Source organism: Perna viridis, chromosome 5 (genome assembly GCF_037379345.1).
Source record: "Perna viridis isolate PV_CMFRI_1.1 ecotype Kerala chromosome 5, ASM3737934v1, whole genome shotgun sequence".
Lineage (NCBI taxonomy): Eukaryota > Metazoa > Mollusca > Bivalvia > Mytilida > Mytilidae > Perna > Perna viridis.
Window position 1 is genome coordinate 35,831,003 of NC_142449.1, and position 21,937 is coordinate 35,852,939.

Here is a 21,937-nt window from a genome sequence, read left to right on the forward strand (position 1 = left end):
AAATTTGCTCTGTCAATTAGTGTCGCTACATCAAGAATATAGTCTTCATCAAACTTAATGAGCATATATGTTTTGGGTAGGATAGTTTTTTTTTCAAGTGAAATTATGAAAATGTATGTTTTGGATAGGAATTGCATTGAATGTTGCGGATACAAACCGCCTCTGATCAAAAAAGCATGTTTGTTTTCAGTGGTATTATGTTGGTTTTTTTTCATGTGGTATATGTATTTCATTGTAAAGAAAAAGGTTTGCAACAGATGTCATAAGAATGCACGTTATTATGGTCATGTTAATTGTACGGGTTGCAACAGCTGTGATGTTTTGGGTAGAAAGCGCAATTTCATGGTAAGAGCACGGTACGAATCGAGTGTGAAGAGCATGTATGATAGGTAAACGCTACTTCATGAAGTATAGCTATCTTAAGATTGATTGATTGATTGATTGATTGATTGATAGATTTAATGTTGGAGTCTAACCACTGAGCAGCGACATTTTAGGTATATCCAGGCGATGAACATGAAATGAAGAATGGGACGGGACACAAGGATGATAGGGTCGGCAAAGTTTGATTGCCTCTGGAAATAGGGAGAGGAGGGTAGGGTTGGGCAATTCATCCTCATGTGGAGGAGCTCAATATTTCCTATCCCGATAGAATGCCATAGAAGGGTTCTTTAACATGCGAGGAACAAGGCATTTTTTCAAACACGTCGCACCACTATGGTTTGTGGCCAGGTTTTCCGTATTATTGGCTGACGACTCCAGCATGTGGCATGCCTAGGGTACACCATTCCATCAATCGGGCTCCACTTTAGACTTCATACAATTATGCCTCTTGAACAAGGGTATGTTGCTACAAAATACTCCAATGTCAGATTATTTAAAGGTAAACATTTAATAGTATAAAGATGCTAGCAATGTTCCGCGTTAGTGATCATAACTTGGAACTGGAACATGGTAGATATAAAAATATACACCGTTAAAAGAGAAGTTGACAAATATGCAAAGTTTTAGATGAGTTTTCAATTGCAAAATAAATGAGGGGTTAAGGGCAAATTATAAATAAGTTTTGTCAGATAAATTCCCAGATTTTCGCAAGCTCTTGACTCTTTTGATAAACTTATTCTTATTCTAAATTAAGATATGGGTGAATTACCCATTATTGTAGATTTAATGAAGCAGTCTTTAGAAGTGTGAAAATGAGGTCCACATTGGTTAAGTGCATACGTATTTAATCATTTTTCATTTCATTTCTATGTTTCAATAGCTTAATATGATTTAGTGTTTCTTCTTATATTGTATTTGTTTCTTTACTTATCCTTTAAGGGTTTATATTCAATAAAAATACTATAAAATTAACTAAATCAATAAAATGATAATTTAAATATACATTTTATTCAGTTATATGAAATGCTCTTTTGTAGAAACTCTTTTGAATTCTGAACAAGATTAATCTAATTTTGGTCTGAATTGAAACTTGTAATATTAATAATACAGTGCAAGGCAAAATATACTTAACTCCCCATAGTGCTTATTATTACCAGATATCCTCTTTTGTAACCTACTAGGTGTTTTACTATTTTACAATTTGACCTTCATATGAATGATGAGTGATTTCATATCATTGCAAGCCTCGTTATTTTTATTTTTGGAAGGAAATAGCTGTCAATCAACATTTAAGCTTTGAATTTCAGTTCAACAATGAACGTATGTGTTTGATTTACTACCACCCTAAATAATAGTTGACTGGTGTGTCGTAATTCATAGTTGTAGGTAGAATTTTACTATCTCGTTACTACCAATACATGTGAGTTCAAAATTTGTCATTCATTCAATTGCTTGCTTTACTTGAGACTGTTAATCACATCTTCTTATCTATTGCTTAGACATGAAAATCAGTTCAATATTTGGTCTGGTACACAAGTTACAGAAAAATCATTTCGTAAAAAGGTTAACAGTTATTGACTCTTGAAACGCACACGAGGGCCGATTGCAGTGTAAGTTTTATAATTCAACAAGGACATCACAATTTGTAAGTATACTTGCAATCTTGGTCGGCCGAAGATTTAAACAAAACAGGCATAACGACATGTATCTGCAAATGGTGTTTCAAAATGTGAAAACAAATACTATGTGTGTTAACAACAAGCGGGTTAAGCAGGGTCTTCTGCAAAACTTTGTATTGTACACCCAAGGAAACCACAATTTAATATCCATTGAAGGATGTTGCTACGATCAAATTTGAAATAAAAGACAGGATTGAAATTATCGGACAATAAAAAGTCATGACAGTCATAAAATAAAGGAAGGCAGGACGGATTATTGTTAATATACATTTTTGTCTATATTTAAAAATTTATTCATTTAAGAGCCAACGTAACATGTAAGTTTGACTGTACGATTCATGCAAAATGGTATAATTTCCGTGTGCGAAATGTAATTTAGTAATCTGGTGAGAAGTGTACGAAATATCGCAGATTGTTCAAAAGTTTTACAATATTGTTTGATGTTAATGATTTGAATCGTTTCGTTTAACAACCACTTTCACATTGAAAATAAACATTTATTTTTATAGTTAAAGTAAAATCAAAATCAAGGCAGATATGATATATTGAAAATGTAAATATAAACAAGCTTAATTTCACCTCTGTTTTATCCCTGATTTTGGGTTAATAAAAAGTAACACGGATGGTTCGATTGATTGTAGCACAGTTCGTATGCTTGTACTACCTGATACAAAGATACATTTATTAGATCCTTCAAAACATCATTAATAATTCTCTTAGTGTTAGTGGTGCGTTTTTTTTATATTAAATTGCATGATTTTATACTAAAACAAACCGTCTGATATCTCACAAGCTGTCTTTGTAAATGACACTTGTATATAGCTTTTTAGCAGGTCGAATGCATTGACAAAATGTGCAATACCAATACTATCAGTGTGGTCGTCTTTTATAGGGAATGAGGTTATGAGTTAAACTTTGAAAGAAAGTTAACCGCACAAAACACCCTAAAAATGCAAACGGTCTTATTAGGTTTAGGGAGCTTCATTCACTGGTACTTGGCCCAATAATATAATTTTTATAGCATATATTAAATCTCTATTCGCACGACTTCCAGCTATAAAGAACAGCCAGTATGATGTTGCTGTTTTATTAAAACAACATCAACATTATGGCAAGCAGCTATCTTAACAAAATCTGGCGCACATGCATGTTTCAAAATTTCAAAGATGGGTCTCATTCAAAATTGTAACACTTATAGTGCAGACGAGCTTTGCTATGTGCAAAAGAAATAATTTCAATTATCTAATCAACATATGGTCTGTTGGGGAGCGTTCAGTCATCTGCCATCAGTAATTACATTAAGGTTGTATTTACAGAGGCCAGTTATTCATTCCTTAAATTATAGTGTAGACATGTTGTGATTAGAATGACAAGTGAAATGTCATCAAATACTTCAGCACGTTTGTTTTTAATGATGTTTTTACAGGGTGTTAAATGTTAAATTCTAACCCATTGATTTCTCATTATATAAATGGAATACCACATAGTTAAATTTTTAGTAAATGTCAAAATGTTCAGTCAACAAGCGAAAAATTACGATTTCAATCATTTAAATAAAACGTTACAAATTCCATTATTTAACTATAATTGAAAATGTAAATATCCATCGAGTCCAATGTACTATTCAACACTTAATTCAAGGTACAAATGTTTGTATAGAAGTCTAGTATTTAAAGAATTAAAGCACTTTTATAAAATAGTTAAAAAAAAAACACTGATTTAATTAATTTGAGTGTAATAAACCCAGCATTTAAGTACAAAGTCAAAAATATTCTAAAAATACTACGATTGTTCTGGACCAATTTACAAAGCAATGCATCATTAAAGAGTCGCGAAAAACAGTACTTGTTTGGTTATAAAGTCTAGAAAAAATCATTTATTAAAATAATATATTTACAATATTACTACTTTTATATTTAGCAATAGTAATCAAACAAGTATAATAGTAGCTAGAACATATTCACCTTGAATGTAACAAGCATATATAGCATTCTAACACCCCCTAAATACAAATCAAAATACTATAAAGCTTATAAAATTGTAAAACATGATTTTTCAATATTAATTTCTACCTAAAATATGGAATTGGTTGGTCAACAAGATCTGGCTTCTCCTTGCACAGGACAGCTCCAACTTAAACGTCGCTTGCGTCTACAAAAAGTATGAAAACATTTTCTTAATCTGGAGATATTAGGACCGGAAAACTAGTCAACAGTGATTTTATATTTTCAACAGTTATCTTGCATTTGCCATTCGACCGAAAGATGGGATTCTCCCTAAGACTAAGAAGTTGTGTTAAATGTTCAACGGCAGTAGCAAAATTAGAAAACAAATTTCTAGAGAAATTAAACATGACCATATACCTCATTATTTGCGTTGGAGTAACGAACTGAACAATTGCTTCAACTTTAGCAATAAGGGTTAGACATGTTCTTGACATCTGCACCATGAAAACTGATTTATTCAACGGGTCATAGTTTTCCTTTCCTCGTTTTTCTACCCCGGACTTGACTTTTTATGAGCAAGTAGGCGGGTGTTTCTAGATAAGCAGAGGACGCTTACCCTACCGGTACATCTGGTCCATGCTCCCAGTTTTTAGTGCAGTCCGAGTTGCTCATTTGTTTTTGTTACTTTGTATGTATTATTTTAGTTACTTTATGTTCTTTGTTGTGTATGTCTGTTTTCCATGTCTGGTCTTTGTCCCTGCTTTACTTTATTTTGATTACCGCTATAACCTTGGTTCCCTTTATTACTCCTTGACCTATAGTATGCATTAAGTAGTCAACTGTTGATTTTCAAATTTCGAGATTAACAGTGAGATTAGCAGTGGATAACTTATCAGAAGTTCCATCTAAATATTTGATGGGATCAGACCACCTATAACCACATACAATTAAATCATCAATATACATGGTAACTTACACACTGTGCATCAAACAGTTACATGTGACGTGCTATTCGTATCTAATATTTCCAATAGTCCAATGACCATAAAGGGACGACAAAAGATTTTCTCCAACTAGTCAAAAAGGAAAGATAATAGTTGACCGACGCAGAACATAACATAGTTCTATCAGATGCTCTTGTTTCCGTTAAAAAGGTGATTTATTGTCATTAAACAGTCCTAGTTTGGGGAATTTTATACATCGCATCTTCCCATAAGAACTTGAGATAAAGAATACTACAGACACTGTTGATTCGGCCTTATATCTTGACTTACACTTACAAATCGATGGTAAAGGAAACTATTGACAAAGAATACGACAAACGCGATGACTTTTCTTTCCGTATTGGTGTTTCTAGAAAAGAAGAGGATGCCTACCCTACCAGTACACCTGGTCAATGCTCCCAGGTTTAAGTGTAATCGATATCATTCTTTTGATTTCCGCTGGAATCCTGGTTCAGTTGATTACTCTTTATAAGCATTTAAACAGTAGAAACCGTATTTCAATTGATTACAGAAGAGCTCACTGAATGTGTATTAATCTGATACTTACGATGTTTTATACTAGCAGTTACAAAACCTTATGAAACCATAATTCAACTCAAAAAAGTATAATTTGAGGATTTCTTTCGCCAAAGTCCTGAAAAAAAAAAATTCGATATTTATATAATGCCGTTCTATTCCAGAATTTATTGAAAAGGAAATTCATAATCATTCTGATAAAAGTTTAAGCACTGTGTTAACAAGATGAGTTTATGTTTAATATCTAGCTAAGAATGACATACAGTAAAAAGAAACAATGATTAACCCGAAATGACTGAAAGGTGAGATAAAAATGCAGTCACAAAATACTTTTTTGTTTATAACAACACCTTGATTCTGCACATCTAGAGCAAGTACATGTTTTTATATCAGTTTCTCCCAAAAAGGTATAGTGTGAATGCAACATTTTATTTTCAAAAGCACTTAACAATAATTTATTTACTACCGGTCAGATGCCATTTTGAAATACAAATAAGGAATGTCGGATAACTTTTATGAAATAATGTATACAGAGGAAGATGTTTACAAAATGCTGGAATTTTTAATCGACAACATATTGTCCAGTGTGGTGGACGTGTTTTTAAAGAAACAGTCGGCATTCCAATGGGAACAAATTGTGCTCCTTTACTTGTTGACCTATTCCGTCACTCTTATGAGGCTGACTTTATAGCTGATCTGATCAGAAAGAAAGAATATAGTTTGGCGAGATCCTTCAATCTCAGTTTCCGCTATATAGATGACGTATTATCTTTAAACAATCCTAATTTCGGGGATTTGATACATCGCATCTACCAAAAAGAACTTGAGATAAAGGATGCTACAGACACTGTGAAGTCAGCCTCATATCTTGACCTACACTTAGAAATCGATGATAAAAGAAAACTATTGACCAAACTACGACAAACGTGATGCCATTTCGTTCAGAATTGTCAACTTTCCTTTCATCTGTGGCAACATCCCTTAGGCTCCTGGGTATGAAGTGTTCAAATCACAACTCATACGTTATACCAGAGCTTGCCGAAACTACGCAGACTTTTTGTATCGCGCTAGAACTCTAACAAATAGGCTTCTGGAACAGGGTTATGTTGCTACAAGATTGAAGTTATCACTACAGAAGTTCTATGGTCGTCATCATGAACTCGTGGATCGTAATGGTGGAGCCATCAGCACCATGAAAACTGATTTATTCAACGGGTCATAGGTTTCTTTTCCTCGTCTGTCTACCCCGTACTTGACTTTTTATGAGCAATTCGGAGGGTGTTTCTAGAAAAGGAGAGGACGCTTATCCTACCGGTGCACCTGGTCCATGCTCCCAGTTTTTAGTGCAGTCCGAGTTGCTCATTTGTTTTTGTTACTTTGTATGTATGATTTTAGTTTCTTTATGTTCTTTGTTGTGTATGTCTGTTTTCCATGTCTGGTCTTTGTCCCTGGATTAAATTATTTTGATTACCGCTATAACCTTGGTTCCCTTAATTACTCTTTCATAACGAATCTTTGGCTTTAGTAGAAAACAAAGAAAATAAATAGTGAAAGAATTGTCCCTAACTCTTAGCAATAACACTTTCAAATAAACTCATATTTGCCAATGTAGAAAACAGCTTTTTCGTTTTCTTATAAACTTACTATTATATAATGATGTTATAACATACAGTGCAAAAAAATTTATACATATATGTTGGCGATTCAGAACATCTCAAACTGTCATGAATATGCCTATTTTCTGTTCAATAACACATCAGAATAAAGGGCTTTGCAGTTGATTTCTGCTGTAGTGTAAAAGACGGATACTTACGTTTCGATACAAGGGTTGTAAAAACATTCATGCTCATCTTTGTTTCGCCCGAAAGAGTCTATTTTGAGGAACGATTTCGTCCAAGTCCTTAAAAAATACAGGATATTCATATAATGCCTTCACTATCCGATACTTGTTTTGAGAGAAATTTTGTATACACTGATAGAGCTGCCCGCTGTAAAATGATTTTTTTTACCTTAATAATATGGCAACGAACGATGATTCTCTCTATGATATGTTTAAAATTTAAAGTAAATACATGTATGCAATTAATCTTACGAAACTATGTTTCACCTAAAAGGGCACATTTTGAGTATTTGTTTCGCCCAAGCTCTGAGAAAAAAATACAGGATATTTTCATAAGGCCGTTGTATTCAAGAATAATTTGAAATGAAAAATATACTAATTATGATATAAAGTTAAACATTGCATTAAAAACATGAGTTTGCGTTTAATATCTAGCTAAGAATGACCTCCAGTAGAAAGAGACAATGATTAACCCTTCAGTGGTTGAAAAGCAAGATAAATACGCAGTGACAAAATACTTTTTGTTAACAAGAACATCGAGATTCTACACATATAGAGAAAGTCCATATTATTTCTTGATATCAGTTTCTCGAAGTAAAGATATAGTGTGAATATAGTATTCTATTTTAAAAAGCGCTAAACAAAGATTTATTTACTACCCGTCAGATGCTATCTTGAACTACAAATTAGGAATGTTGGATAGCTTTTATAAAAAAAGTGTTTTCATTACGAATCCAGGGCTTTAATAAAAAAAAGAAAATAAATAGTGGAAGAATTGTCCCTAACTCTTAGCAACTACTCTATCAAATAAACTCATATTTGCCAATGTAAAAACAGCTTTTTCGTTTTCGTATGAACTTACCATTATATAATGATGTTATTACATACAGTGCACAAATTTTATACATTTATGTTGGCGATTCAGAACATCTCAAACTGTCATGAACACATATTCCTTAATAAAGTGCTTTGCAGTTAATTTCTGCTGTAGTGTAAAAGACGGATACTTACGTTTTAATACAAGGGTTGTTGAAATTTTCATGCGCATCTTTGTTTCGCCCAAAAGAGTCTATTCTGAGGAAAGATTTCGCCCAAGTCCTAAAAAATACAGGATATTCATATCATGCCTTCGCTTTCCGATACTTATTTTGACAAAAAATATTGTATTTACTGATAGAGCTTCCCGCTGTAAATTGATTTTTTTCTTTGATCTTAATCAAGTAGAAATTATCATATGGTAACGAACGATGATTCTCCATAAGATATAATTAAAATGTAAAGTATGCAATCAAGTTAAAATACTTTCTTCTGCAATATTGAAATTCTATACATAGTGTATACATTCTTGCTACTTTCATTTCAAAATTTAGAAAATTGCTTCGAAGCCAATAATCAATAATTACCTACTCATAACAGATGAAAGTTTGAATTCCTCATTACACACACATATCGGGATAATGTAAATTTAAAGAAAGTCTAATTATCTCTACGGCTTGTGATTATTCATTTCTACAAAGAAATTTAGCAATAGAATTTTCTTAAATTCTAAAACATTCACCATTACATGCCCGGACAATTATGTATTCATCAACTTCATATCTTTCAGCATCCGTCAACAACTCAATTCATAACTTCTAGTACAAGCTATACTTGAAATTTAACGCCTATTGTTTTGTTATAAAACCTACAAAAACTAATGCACAGATATGGGATCTTCTAAGAGAAGTCACTCGGATAAAAGAAATATTTTTTTATCATTACATGTATGTCATCTCCAAGAATCATGAGCTCGAACGAATCGATACAAAACCAACATTTTATTGATCAAACACATATTGTCGTTAACGGTTTCGGCCATTCTTAACATCTCAAATTTTTATGAGAACGCAATGTTTCTGTGCATTAAAGCATTAGAAGTCATCTAAAATAATATGTGCATTGCAGTTGATCTGTGCTGAATTGTGTATATGTATGATACTTATGCTTACATTTAAAAGCTGTTCAGATATATTGTAAAAATATGTTTCGCCCGAAAGAGCGTATTTTAAGGAGAGGATTCTCCTAACTCATGAAAATGATACAATATATTTTTTTTTTATAATTTCATGAAAACGCAATGTTTTTGTGCAATCAAGCATTAGATACCATCTTTAAATTTATTGCAGTTGAATTTGACGAATGTGTAATATTAGGATACGTATAGTTTAAAACTCACAGTTCACTGGGAAGATTGTTTCATAAAGTGGCAGCTGCCTTGTCGAACCTACGATCACCGTACGATTTCGTTTTCACTCTTGGCGTTTCAAGTGTCACAGAGTTCTGGGAGCGTAGTGATCTTGATGGGCGGTATAGACTCAGAAGTTTTTGGAGATATGCTGGAGCTATACCATGCAGTGCTATAAAAAAGCATAAGATAAGTTTGCATTGACATCGGTATTCAACAGGTAACCAGTGTAGGTCAATTAAACCAAGTGCTATGTGGTTATATTTTCTGCGCCGTGATATCAATTTGGCGGTAGCATTCTGAACTCTTTGAAGCTTGTTCAAGCCACTAGATTTCACGCCATATAAAAGGGAGTTGCCGTAATCCAATCTCGATGTTAGAGTTTTGCAAGCACTGTCCGTAATGTAACAACGAATTCGGCCAATCTTTCTGATTGAAAGTAAACATGACTTGGATACAGTGGAAATATGGTGTTCCATGTTTAATGACTTGTCCAAGTGTATCCGATAGGCTAAGAAAATATACAATAAACTCTGGACCCAAAAACCAGTCCCTACGGAACGCCAAAGTTTAATTTGATCAAGTCGGATTGGATGGCTCCCACGGATACTTGTTGAGTCCTTCTTTCTAAATACGAGAGAAACCATGAAAGAGCAGAATTTGCTGTAACGTCGTAATGTGCACGTAATAATAATGGGTTAATCATTGTTTCTTTTTTATTGTACGTCATCCTCAGCTAGATATATAATAAACATAAACTCACGTTGCTAATGCAATGCTAAACTTTATATCAGAATTAATATACTTTACATATCAGTAAATTCTGGAATACAACGGCATGATATAAACATCCTGCATTTTATTTCTCAGGATAAGGGCGTAATAAATCCTCAAATTGTGCTCTTTTAGTCGAAACGTAGTTTCGCAGGGTTTTGTATCTGTTAGAATACGAGTTTATTGATCTATTCTATCACTGGCATTTTTAACGCAGTAATGTTATGTTTTGAATTTTCATTTTTCAATGGAAATATTTTTTATTGTTTTTAATTCTTATTTCATTCAAATGATAAATATATCAATTTCTAGATATTTTTACTTTTGCTATAATTTTTAGATTCAGTAATTCATTCTAATCTTGGTTTAGCTTTAACAGATTGCTCGTCATCCATGAGCTGATGTCCTCAACACAAGCTTCAAGTCGTGTGGATATTTCGGAGCAGTTGTCAATTGGTTCAATTACTAAATATATCTGCGAATCATTAGCGTAACAATGATAAAGCATGTCATGTTGTCTGAAAATTTCTATCTAATATTTTTATACTATTTAAATAATGTTTTAATACTTAATTATGCTTTAATTACATAGTTTGTAATTATTTTTTGTTTTTGTTTTTGTTCGTCTTTTCTTTTTTTACTTTACAAATTTCTATATCTTAGATACATAATTACTGTTCTGAAAAATATTTCTCTTTTCACATTCTTTTGTATAATTTTAGGTGTTGATTACTACGTACTTTGTATTGTATATCATTTATATGCTGTAAAGCGCTTAGAGTAAATGCTGTTTAGATTGGCGCTATACAAATATTGTAAATAATAACTAAAAAAAAATGGTGTTGTCATCACCAAGCTAAAAGCTTAGAAGAATGATTTAGTAAGTATGCCTTAGAAGAAAACTCGAATAATAAACAAGAAAAGTCTGATACATTTGATTACAAAGAAGTAATTATATCAGTACGAATTTGTGGATAATAATGCATTACAAAACATGATTTATCCTACTTATCTCTCCATTACATTCCTGAAGATTATTAATCAACCTCATAATTCGTTGACATGAATTTGATATTTTTCTGGTACAAAAGGAAGTGTAATCAAGAGAACCAAGATTCTAGCAGAAAAGAAAATAATATATACCAGGGACAACAACAGACATCAGTAACAGACACACACAACGAATGACATGCAATAACCAAAATAATACTTTACCCTTAACGAAATGTTTTATCACATATACTGCAACGACTAATGTAACTGTAGACTTGGTTATAGAATTTAATCAATCATAAATCGAAAAAAAAATCTGATAAAATTATGTTTGCCATTGTTGAATTGATATCATACTTGATATATTTGTGGAAAACGAATGCTTTATTGATTATACCTATCTGATCAGTATTGCATTTTATTATTCATCAAATAAAAAAGAAATAAATAAGTTTGGAATGCAATAACGGGACAGATTTTTATTCTAACAAAAAAAACTTAATTAAACACAAATGCCCATTTACATTTGTATAGGGAGCAGCAGACGATTTGACATTCTTTCAATCAAACTTGTGAAGGATCATTGTCTGATACGTAGTTATCTAAAGAAGAAGCATATACATCCCCGGGTTGTATCAACCATAGTATTGTAAATCGTTTGTTTGACCTCTTATAAGTTACAAGTAATGATAATGCGACAGTAAACGACGCCTACATGATTCAGAAATGCCTCAGTATATCTGCTTGTAACGACACCGAGTCATCGATCTCAAGTTTTTTTTTCTCCGTGGTTATTGAGTAAAGTGAGAATTGTCCTACTAAACAATGGACTCCTACAAAGCCCGCAATGTAGCAATTGGTTAAATCTTGCAGTTTATTTATACACCTGTCATCTCTGGTAGCCTTGATGGAGAATAATATGAATTTTTATCTTATATGACAGAAGTAGCTAATATTTTGACAAACATTTCTCCTTAATTACTTCTTCACATACCGACTTTGATGACTAAACTGTTTAATGACATTACTTTCATTATTAATTATTTCAACAATTCTTTCTGTATCTATTAGAAGGTATAACATATCTACGACATAACATCCTGTTGTCAGAAAACAAGGACAAAAAGGAAATTATGTGTAAATACAACACGTCAATATTTTATACATTTTGTTTAACTAGGTCAACATAGTACATTATAGTAAATTTTGTTATTAATGTCTATGTCCAAATAAGGACAAAACGTCATTTGTCTGTTAGATATTTCCAACCAATCAAATTGTGTTGTAATGTATTTTACATCGGTTAACAACTGTCTCTACAATATATATATATATATATAATAAGAAAGAAATTAATGAATTTGTAAAGTTCGTTCAATGACGATTATTCACGTATTAGGCAGGTATCCAGATGAAAGGGCATTAAACCGAAACGGGTGACTAAATCAGTTTCAGGTTAAGATACGTTATAAATTGGCATACTGGGTATTCACATGCAAAAGAAAAAGGAATATAGTTTCGCCTAAAGTCATATATTTTCAGTGAAATTTTTCTCTCAAATTGACAAAGGCGCATATATATATATATATATATATATATATATATATATATATATATATATATATATATATATATATATATGACGTATTATCTTTAAACAATCCTAATTTCGGAGATTTGGTACATCGCATCTGCCCCAAAGAACTTGAGGTAAAGGATACCAAAGACACTGTGAAGTCAGCCTCATATCTTGACCTACAATTAGAAATCGATGGTAAAGGAAAAATATTGACCAAACTTTACGGCAAACGTGATGACAACTGAGGCAACATCCCTTCAGCACCTGCGTATGGAGTGTTCGTATTACAATTCATACCTTGTTCCAGAGCTTGCCGAAACTAGCAAACTTTTTATATCGCGCTAGAACTCTAAAAACAGGCTTCTGGAACAAGGTTATGCTGCTACAAGATTGAAGTCATCACTTCAGAAGTTTTATGGTCGTCATCATGAACTCGTAGATCGTTATAGTGTATCCATCTGCACCATGAAAACTGATTTTTTCAACGGGACATAGTTTTCCTTTCCTCGTTTGTCTACCCCGGACTTGATTTTTTTTCGGCGGGTGTTTCTAGAAAAGCAGAGGATGCTTACCCTACCGGTGCACCTGGGTCATGCTCCCAGTTTTTAGTGGAGTCCGAGTTGCTCATTTGCTTTTGTTACTTTGTATGCATGATTTTAGTTACTTTGTGTTCCTTGTTGTGTATGTCTGTTTTCCATGTCTGGTCTTTGTCCCTGGATTACATTCTTTTGATTACCGCTATAACATTGGTTCCCTTGATTGCTCTTTCACCGTCTTGTCACCAACACGTATTTCACAAACACATACATCCTTATGAAAGATAGCAAAACATTCGAAAGGATACAATATATTTTATTCTTATCACTGATCAAATATTAAATTAGATCAGTGAAAACAAAACAATCTATCTTTTTGAAATGATATACCTTGAATTTTAAAATATGACATTGAAAATGTTTAAGTGGACATAAGTTTTCCATTCGTATAAGTATCAACAGCAAATGATAACGCTGAGCAGTAAGACCAAGTATGAAAATGATTTGAATTCAAAAGTTTTTATACAGTATGTGTCTGACACTAAATGAATTTGTTAACAGTGATTATCATTTTGAACATGGATATTTCGAAATATAAAAAGAAAACCGGGATAAATTATGTGTTTCAGTATGATTACCAAACAATCAACGAATGTTTTTATAACCAAATAAAATTAACACTTGGAAAAAACTCAACCCAATGTTGTACTTAGTGAAAGACGGGGTCAAATGTTAATAAATCTCATAAACATTTTTATAAACTTCACAATATAGACCAAGACAACGAAAACAGATTTTAATTTTACATGGTGGTCTCTGTCAATAGTCAAAGGATTATTGCTGTTGAAATATCCTTTCTCACAATGGATTTTTTTTTATGTATCCACCTTGTCATGTTTCAATAGTGTACAGTAAATATGCTAACTGTTATGGTTAATGATCGAAGTATGGGCGAAAATGTATGCTGAAGTTTAAAACCCTGAATATCAAAGAAATTAACTAATTTCATTTTGCAGAATTTGAAAACGGGGTTTCAAATTGAGTACGTAAATATTTACATTCTTACTGTCGCAAGTGACGTTTTTGTATATATGTATATATTTTTAATCAACTGGTTGTTTAAATCAGAATATTAATATGATTTTAGTCAAGCTTCAAAGTGTTATGTGGTATGTGAACACATAACTGAAGTACAAGGAAACGGACATGAGTTTCTAAAAAAAACAAATTTTCTTTTTTCTTGAAAATACGTACAAGGCCTCAGTGAACCTGCATTCTAAAAATTCATTGTTGAAAAGGAAGGCAGCTGGTACAAAAGATTGTACCCGCTGCGGCAAGGAACTATATATTTCCGGATAGCATATAACATGCGTTTTACACCTTATTATCTTCACAAGTACTGAATATATTGATTTACGAATGCTCTACTACTACAAATAATATTTCCATAAACTTTTACCTTTCATTTTTAAGTTTTACTAAATTAGACCGGGTTAACTATGTTTTAAACAGTGCAGCTAATTTTATCTGTATAGTGTAACCTTCTGGAAAATTATCTGTTTTTAAAGATCCAAATTTTGTACTCTTTTGAAAACGTGTATACCATGATTGGTACATACAAAAGTACTGAACCTTTGCGACAGACACCAGCTGAAGGAAAAATGTAATATGTACCATTAATTAAGGTGAACTAAAAAAACATTTTATAGAACCTTTTGTACTGCGCGCAGCGGCATTTAAGCATTTGACAAGTTCGTCTGGAAGTGGTACTGTTGGATCACCAGAACATACACAGATTATACAATCAATCTTCAAGTATGCTTTTCGCTGCCCATATTTTTCTCTCAATCATTTTATGTTAAATTCATCGTAGTGCCTTTTAACATCGATCAAGCTTTCACCATCTTCCAAGCGACCTTCAAAAAGGATCCTGAGGAATTCTTGATTTCAGGTTTCATTTGAGTTTTCCAAAACCTTCAAGTCGATAAATATTGGCATTAAGATCTCATCTTCTTCAAACTGTTTGGTTCTTCTTGTAAAGTACCTCTCCTTTATAAAGCTGCATGATAATAAAGTACATATACCATACATCTAACTATGATTCCTATAATGTTTGAAAATTAAACAATGTTTTGCCCTGCATATTGCAGCTATGGCAGTTGCCTAACAAACAATATACCCGGCATCTGGACAGACAAACTGACGACTGAACGGACGAAAAATGGTAAATCAATATGTTCTCTGCCCTCAATTTCCGGGGTTTAAAAGACAAAAATATCAAATAGTCCTCACCAAAACTCTAAGACATGGATAGATGAAAAGACCTATACACGTGGTGATTCATGTGATTCCTAAATTTCAATGAAAACAATTATCCGGCAATAATAAACGGTGCCACCATTGTCAATTAAATATGAAATGTATTACTTTTGTTAAATAATCAAGCTGGTTCTAGTAATCCAGAAATCCCTCACAAGTCTTAGCTTGATAAAACAGTTTTAAAATTTGCAATTGATTTTGAGGAATAAGCAATTGATTCAATTTTAATAAAATGCTAGATGGTATGTCTCACCTTTTTTAGGTCACTAATTCTTAAAATTGCTAAAACTACGATTTTTAAATCAACCAAAACCTTTCTGTCGTGGTATGAAACATCGTAGTATAATTTCGTTGGGATGCAAAACACAAAAATAACGTTTGGTATTAGTTTTCTTCGCAATTACAGTCATAACTTTAATTATCGAACCATACTTCGTTTAGTCGTAAGGAATGTAGTTGTTCGTTTCCATTTATAAAAGATCAATACACTTATTGTCAAATACTCAAGTTTTGTCTGAAACTAAATGTTGGTGACACTGAATAGTTGGCAACAATAAGGTCTAAGCACCATAACATCATATCACTGAAAGTTTGCGATCAAATGAAAATTGAGAAGTCATTCAATTAGCTACTGTGATGATTATCAGCAAGATTCAGTTGACAATTACTTTATAAATAGCCGCGTCCGTAGTTTACTAAAATTGAAATCTCTTTTTGAATTACAGATGCCATGAATGAACTCATTTTCACTGCGGATATCGAAGCATTTAAACTTAACAGTAATTAATAAGCATCAAAAACAAATCTTTTAAACCGAGCAACAAATATTTTGTAAACGACATGGAATTATTTGAAAAGAAATTAAACTTGCATGAGCGCCAATCTGTAGAGTTTTCGTTCCTTTTAAATTTCACAATTTAAAGTCACTACATAAAAGCACTATTCTGCAGACGTACTGGGTGTCATAAACTCTGACATAAACTCTGAAATGTCACTTTGTTTTACACATAAACTTAGTAAATGTTCTTTCATAATGAAATTTGACACATCATTAAATTTCTTTGTTGCAACACTGGAGTTATTCAGAAATTCTAGTTGTGCGGTGATAATGTCTAATGCGGACATAACAGCGGCAACTGGTGGTCGTTTTGGTGCTGGTTCATCTTCTTCGTCGCTAGTGACTGATTCTGCGGCATTTCTAGATGAAATAATGTCTTCGATAATATCGTTGTCGGTCATCTGAGTTGATGTTGACACGTTGTCATCTACTGTTGCATAGGCGTCAAAGTTCACATCGGAGGAAAGGCCAATCCTGCGTAGTTGTGATAGTGGGATATCATCGTCGATTTCATCGTCGCTATCGTTGTCGGAAACTGGGTCAGAAGACTGGAAACCGGCATGCTTATAACAATTGGCAATTGTTTCAGTTGTTACTCTATTCCAGGCGTTGTTTAACATTCTAAGTGCGTCAAGCACAGTGACCGAAAATTCTGTTTTTGAATCAAGAGCTCTTATCTTTTTTTGAATGATTAGCTTTCTATAATGCAATTTTAGATTTCTGATTACACCTTGATCCATTGGCTGAGTGATACTTGTAGTGTTGGGTGGTAAAAACACCAATTTAATTGACTTTAAGCCTGGCACATTTGGATGAGCTGGACAATTGTCCACAATCATTACTATTGATCTTTTTCATTTTGTCATTAATTTGTCTAATTAATGAAGCCAATTTGTAAAAATTTCTGAAGTCATCCATGCCTTTTTGTTAGCCTGATATTCAGTTGGCAGAGATTTGACATTTTTAAAGCATCGTGGATTTTTTGACTTGCCAATAACAAGAAGACATTCTGAAAGGCATACCAAAAGCCACATTGATACCATTTTTATATGAAATCTCATTAATTTTCTCAAATCAAGTAAAAACATTGAATCCTTTGCTTTCACAGAAACGCCGAAAATGTTCAAGATCCGCTTGGCCAATTGCTATTCATCCACAAGCGTATATGTTTGTTTAAAATTGTAATTAATAAAACATCAAGATTTTAATAACAACAATCTTATTTTAACGACCCATTGAGTTCGGATAACGGTAATTATTTTATACACACCCAAGCGTAGACATCTTGTCAAAAACACAAATGCCGACAATGGTCTTTGATCATTAAATAAAAGAAATCTAATTGCATTAATAAAATATTTCATAGTTTTATTAATTATAGAAATACAGGTAACAAGTCATCAAATCAAAATCATCATCGAAAGGTGTAATAAACTAATTAATGGTGACACAGGGCCTCGACAGGTAAAATGATTTGACACTTTGACATGTAATTTACCCTAATTAGTTCGAGATAACCATTGACTTTTACAAGGAAATTCATTGAAGGGACTTAATTTTTACTTCGAGAAAACCGAAATTTCGACTCATCCAGTTTCGACTAAAAAGAAGTAAAATAACATAGACAAATAGGCATTTTTTTCCGGACTTCGACAAAATTTCCACTTAACCGAAATTTCGAGTCATCCGAGTTCGAGACAACGAGAGTCGACTGTATTTTCATAACATAATTATAACCTGTAGTGCACATTGTATTCATAAAAAAATAATACATTCCTTAAATTTGTACTTATTGAAATAACAATTGAAGGAATTCAATAATTTGAACGATTACTCAACGATAACTAAATAAAGTTTGTGGAAAGAAGCCTATGTCACAACACTTTAAATATACAATTTATCTCTGTCACAAGATCGGTAAAAATTGAACTTTGTCTTTGCAAATATTAAAAGAAAAGTATGTAAAAGATCTCAATGAATAATCTAGAAATGAAGAATATAAAAATATGAGATGTGGTATGATTACCAATGTGACAGTTATACCCCAAAATTCAAGCATCAAACAATGAAACTTCTACAGATCACCACACGGTCTTCAATGATGGACAAAACCCATACAAAAAGCAAGTAAAAAAACAAAAAATAAATGAAGTGAAACTATTCATAAGAGAAGAAATAGACCTCATCTATAAAATAAAATCATAACACGAATAACAATAGAAATAAAAAAAAAACATTATGCGTTGAAGTGACGCTGAAGCGTGAATATATTGTAACAACCAAACTTTTTATAGTGAGTCTTAAGATGTGAATACAAACTCCGAAAATGAAAGTAGAAAAAAAAATTAATGAAGCGTTGTTTAATTGGCTATTTAAAATGTTACGTCAAACTTTGTATTCTATATAAATCAAGAAAAGGAAAACTAAAAACAAGAATAAAAGTATGGTTTTTTTTTAATTGAAAGAACCATGGTGGCAAGTAAACTGCAACTTAATAGTATATATACAATCACAATATAAGACAAGATTTTAATACATAATTGTATACAAATATTGAATGCCACTAGAAAGAGTCAGACTGGACAAAGAAGGATAACTTCAATTTATTTTTAGACAAGATCATTATATAAGGTACCAGTATCGTATTGCATATCCCTGAGCAGGTGTACGTCAAAACATGGATTTCTTTTTGCCTCTCTACAAACTAATGTTTTGTCAAAAGATATGAACAATGACTTAAAAAATAGAGCAAACATCACACTGTAAGATGAAGAACTTTTTTAAAAGAAAATCTAACATAATATCATAAAAATGTTCCACTGAAAAGGTTGGTTTGGTGAGTGCAAAACGAAAGTGAAAGTAGGGAAAATGGCTATTTAAAGTTCAAGACTACTTTTCTGTCCAATCTTCGTGAACTCACACTATTTTCTTTGCGGGAAATTATTTTGCGCATGTCCTTAGAAATGCTACATAAGTGAAAGTTTTATTGAATCAATTTACATATTTTTTTTTAAAATCCTAAAAATATGCACTTCACTATAGAAGTCTATGGGAAAATGTATACGATACTGAGACCTAGTAAGCCAGTTTTTCAAGTAAAGTTGGATATTCAGCAAGTGGTCTTTACCAGCCGATAAAGTAGTACCCCAATGCAGGTAACACTTTTAAGATGAATTAGCCAACTTTTGAACCTGATTTTTTTATGGTAGCTCTGGTTTTTTGCATTTATGGTTAATCTTTACCAAATTTGGAAATGCATTTTGTTTTCATGAATTTGTAGGATATCAGTTCAATAAAATTATTATCTTGACTATTTATGATGAGCATATCTATATTCAGGTAACCTAAAGCAAGTAATACTCCTGCATAAAGGATAGTTTTCAAGTTACAACACATTTTAAGTATGTGGTTAGGACTTGAAAATAGTCATTTTTCATACATTGCCTCTGATATATGAAAAAATGAATATTTTTTTTATTTTTTGTTTTTCTTTTAAATAAATAGCTAAAATGAGTTGCCTTATAACTGTGTGGTTGATTTAAACACAGAAATGTCACAAAGGTCATCAGCCAATTTTTTAGTGGACTTTTTTTAGTGGTTCAAATGGACAGATTCTAATGCGGCAAGAAAAATAATGGTATTTTTTCATATAAAAACTGAATTTTTTGAAAAAGTACCTAAAGTAGACAATTGTTATTATAATATTTATACCAGTAAACTATTTTTCTTGCATCATAGCTATCTGTTTTAAAGAAAAAGTCCTTTTCCTGTCATATTGAGGTCCATTTGTATCTGCCTGGGGTACCAAAATGGCTTAAAATCTGTATTTTCTGCATATGAAAAGCTATATTTTATGACGTCACAGTACCAAGTTTATGGAAAATAAAATATTTTGCTCAGATAAGAAATAAAGAACCAAATTAATTATACAAATTTGAAAACGGAAATATAAGTATCACATATATTTTAGGAAATCTGTATAGTATATCAGTTAGGAAGTCATTAATATTTTACACAAGCTAATTATTTTCTTCAATTAGCCAAAAAAGACTTGCTTGCTCATTTTGATCTGCGTATACACTTTTATTGATAAATCTGTGTCAATAACATGCAATGCAAAAGGTTAACTTCAGACCAATTAAAGCTTAACTGACTCTCAAGTGGAGAAAACACGCACGGCTTTGGTCCTTAAATATCCGATTATACATGTATGCATTCACATTCACTTTTCCATGCCTTAGCGATGAGAAAATGCGGGAGTCCAAAAAACACCGAGACATAACTTCAGATTCGTTAAGATAAGCTCGAGGTGAATAAAGCCGTATAATTCAGAAGCTATCTATCTCTACTCTTCTTCTGAAAATTCTTTAGCAGAGCAGGCTTTAATAAAATTGTTCTCATAGAGCAGTTTTTAGTACGCTCTCATGGAGCTGGCCAGACGTAATTTGTAGTGGGGTTAAAAAAGGAATAAAAGCATTAATTGACAATACGTTGTGAAATAATGAACACTTCATTACATTTTGCGTCGTTTATTTTATCCCGATTATATGAGATTTCTACACTAGTCTTTCCAGAATAAAAATGATTCTCGACATAGGAATTTTACACTTACTAATGACAATGGTTTTGTTGCGTCCGAGGAATACCCCTAAAAGTCTACAACTTTTTCTGGTCAGTGCCAATTTCTTAATGTAAATTTAATTTTTGGAGTGCATTTCATAGTTTAAAAAATTACATTTCATTTCTTATAGTGTGAAAAATTTAAGATGATTTACAGTTTCCAGTACTTACTATTAATTTTTATTTCAAACACCTGCTCACAATTTGACATTTAAACCTAAAAACATTAAATATTCACGGTTTGCAATATTTCAAGACTTTTAGCACTATCAAAAAGTTCCAAAATAAACTTAATTCCATTCACTTTATAGCTTCTTTGCTCAGAATACCTATTCTTCTTTTTATTTGATATATTTTTATACGACGGCATAAACTCAGAAATTATATGTAATTTTATTATTAGCAATGTCTACTATACACGAAAAATATGTTGTTGTAACTGCAGGTAAAGCACAAAACAACATTATTTTGTCTGAAAAACTCATTACATCAAATGTTTATCACCAGAACTTGACGTAGAAACAATAGCAGTAATAATACCTATTCTGCTACCACAATCTCCATGACATTAGAATTTTTTTACCATAAGTCGCCCTTCTGAAAGATTTTAGTGATTTCGGACTCGAGGAAAGAGGTGTCGTCCCTTTTTCAATAAAAAAAAATAGAATGTCCAGCATTATATCCG

The 21,937-nt window shown here is 32.2% G+C and overlaps 1 long non-coding RNA gene across 1 annotated transcript; it reads right to left on the reverse strand.

Moving 5' to 3' along the window:
- Positions 1-4,020: 4,020 nt before the first annotated feature.
- LOC148617255 (uncharacterized) lies at positions 4,021-8,940 on the reverse strand. Its single transcript, XR_015921924.1, has 4 exons — positions 8,773-8,940; positions 8,381-8,467; positions 5,561-5,647; positions 4,021-4,214 (listed from the first exon to the last, which is right to left on the reverse strand). It is a non-coding gene; the product is annotated as an uncharacterized LOC148617255 (long non-coding RNA).
- Positions 8,941-21,937: the final 12,997 nt, after the last annotated feature.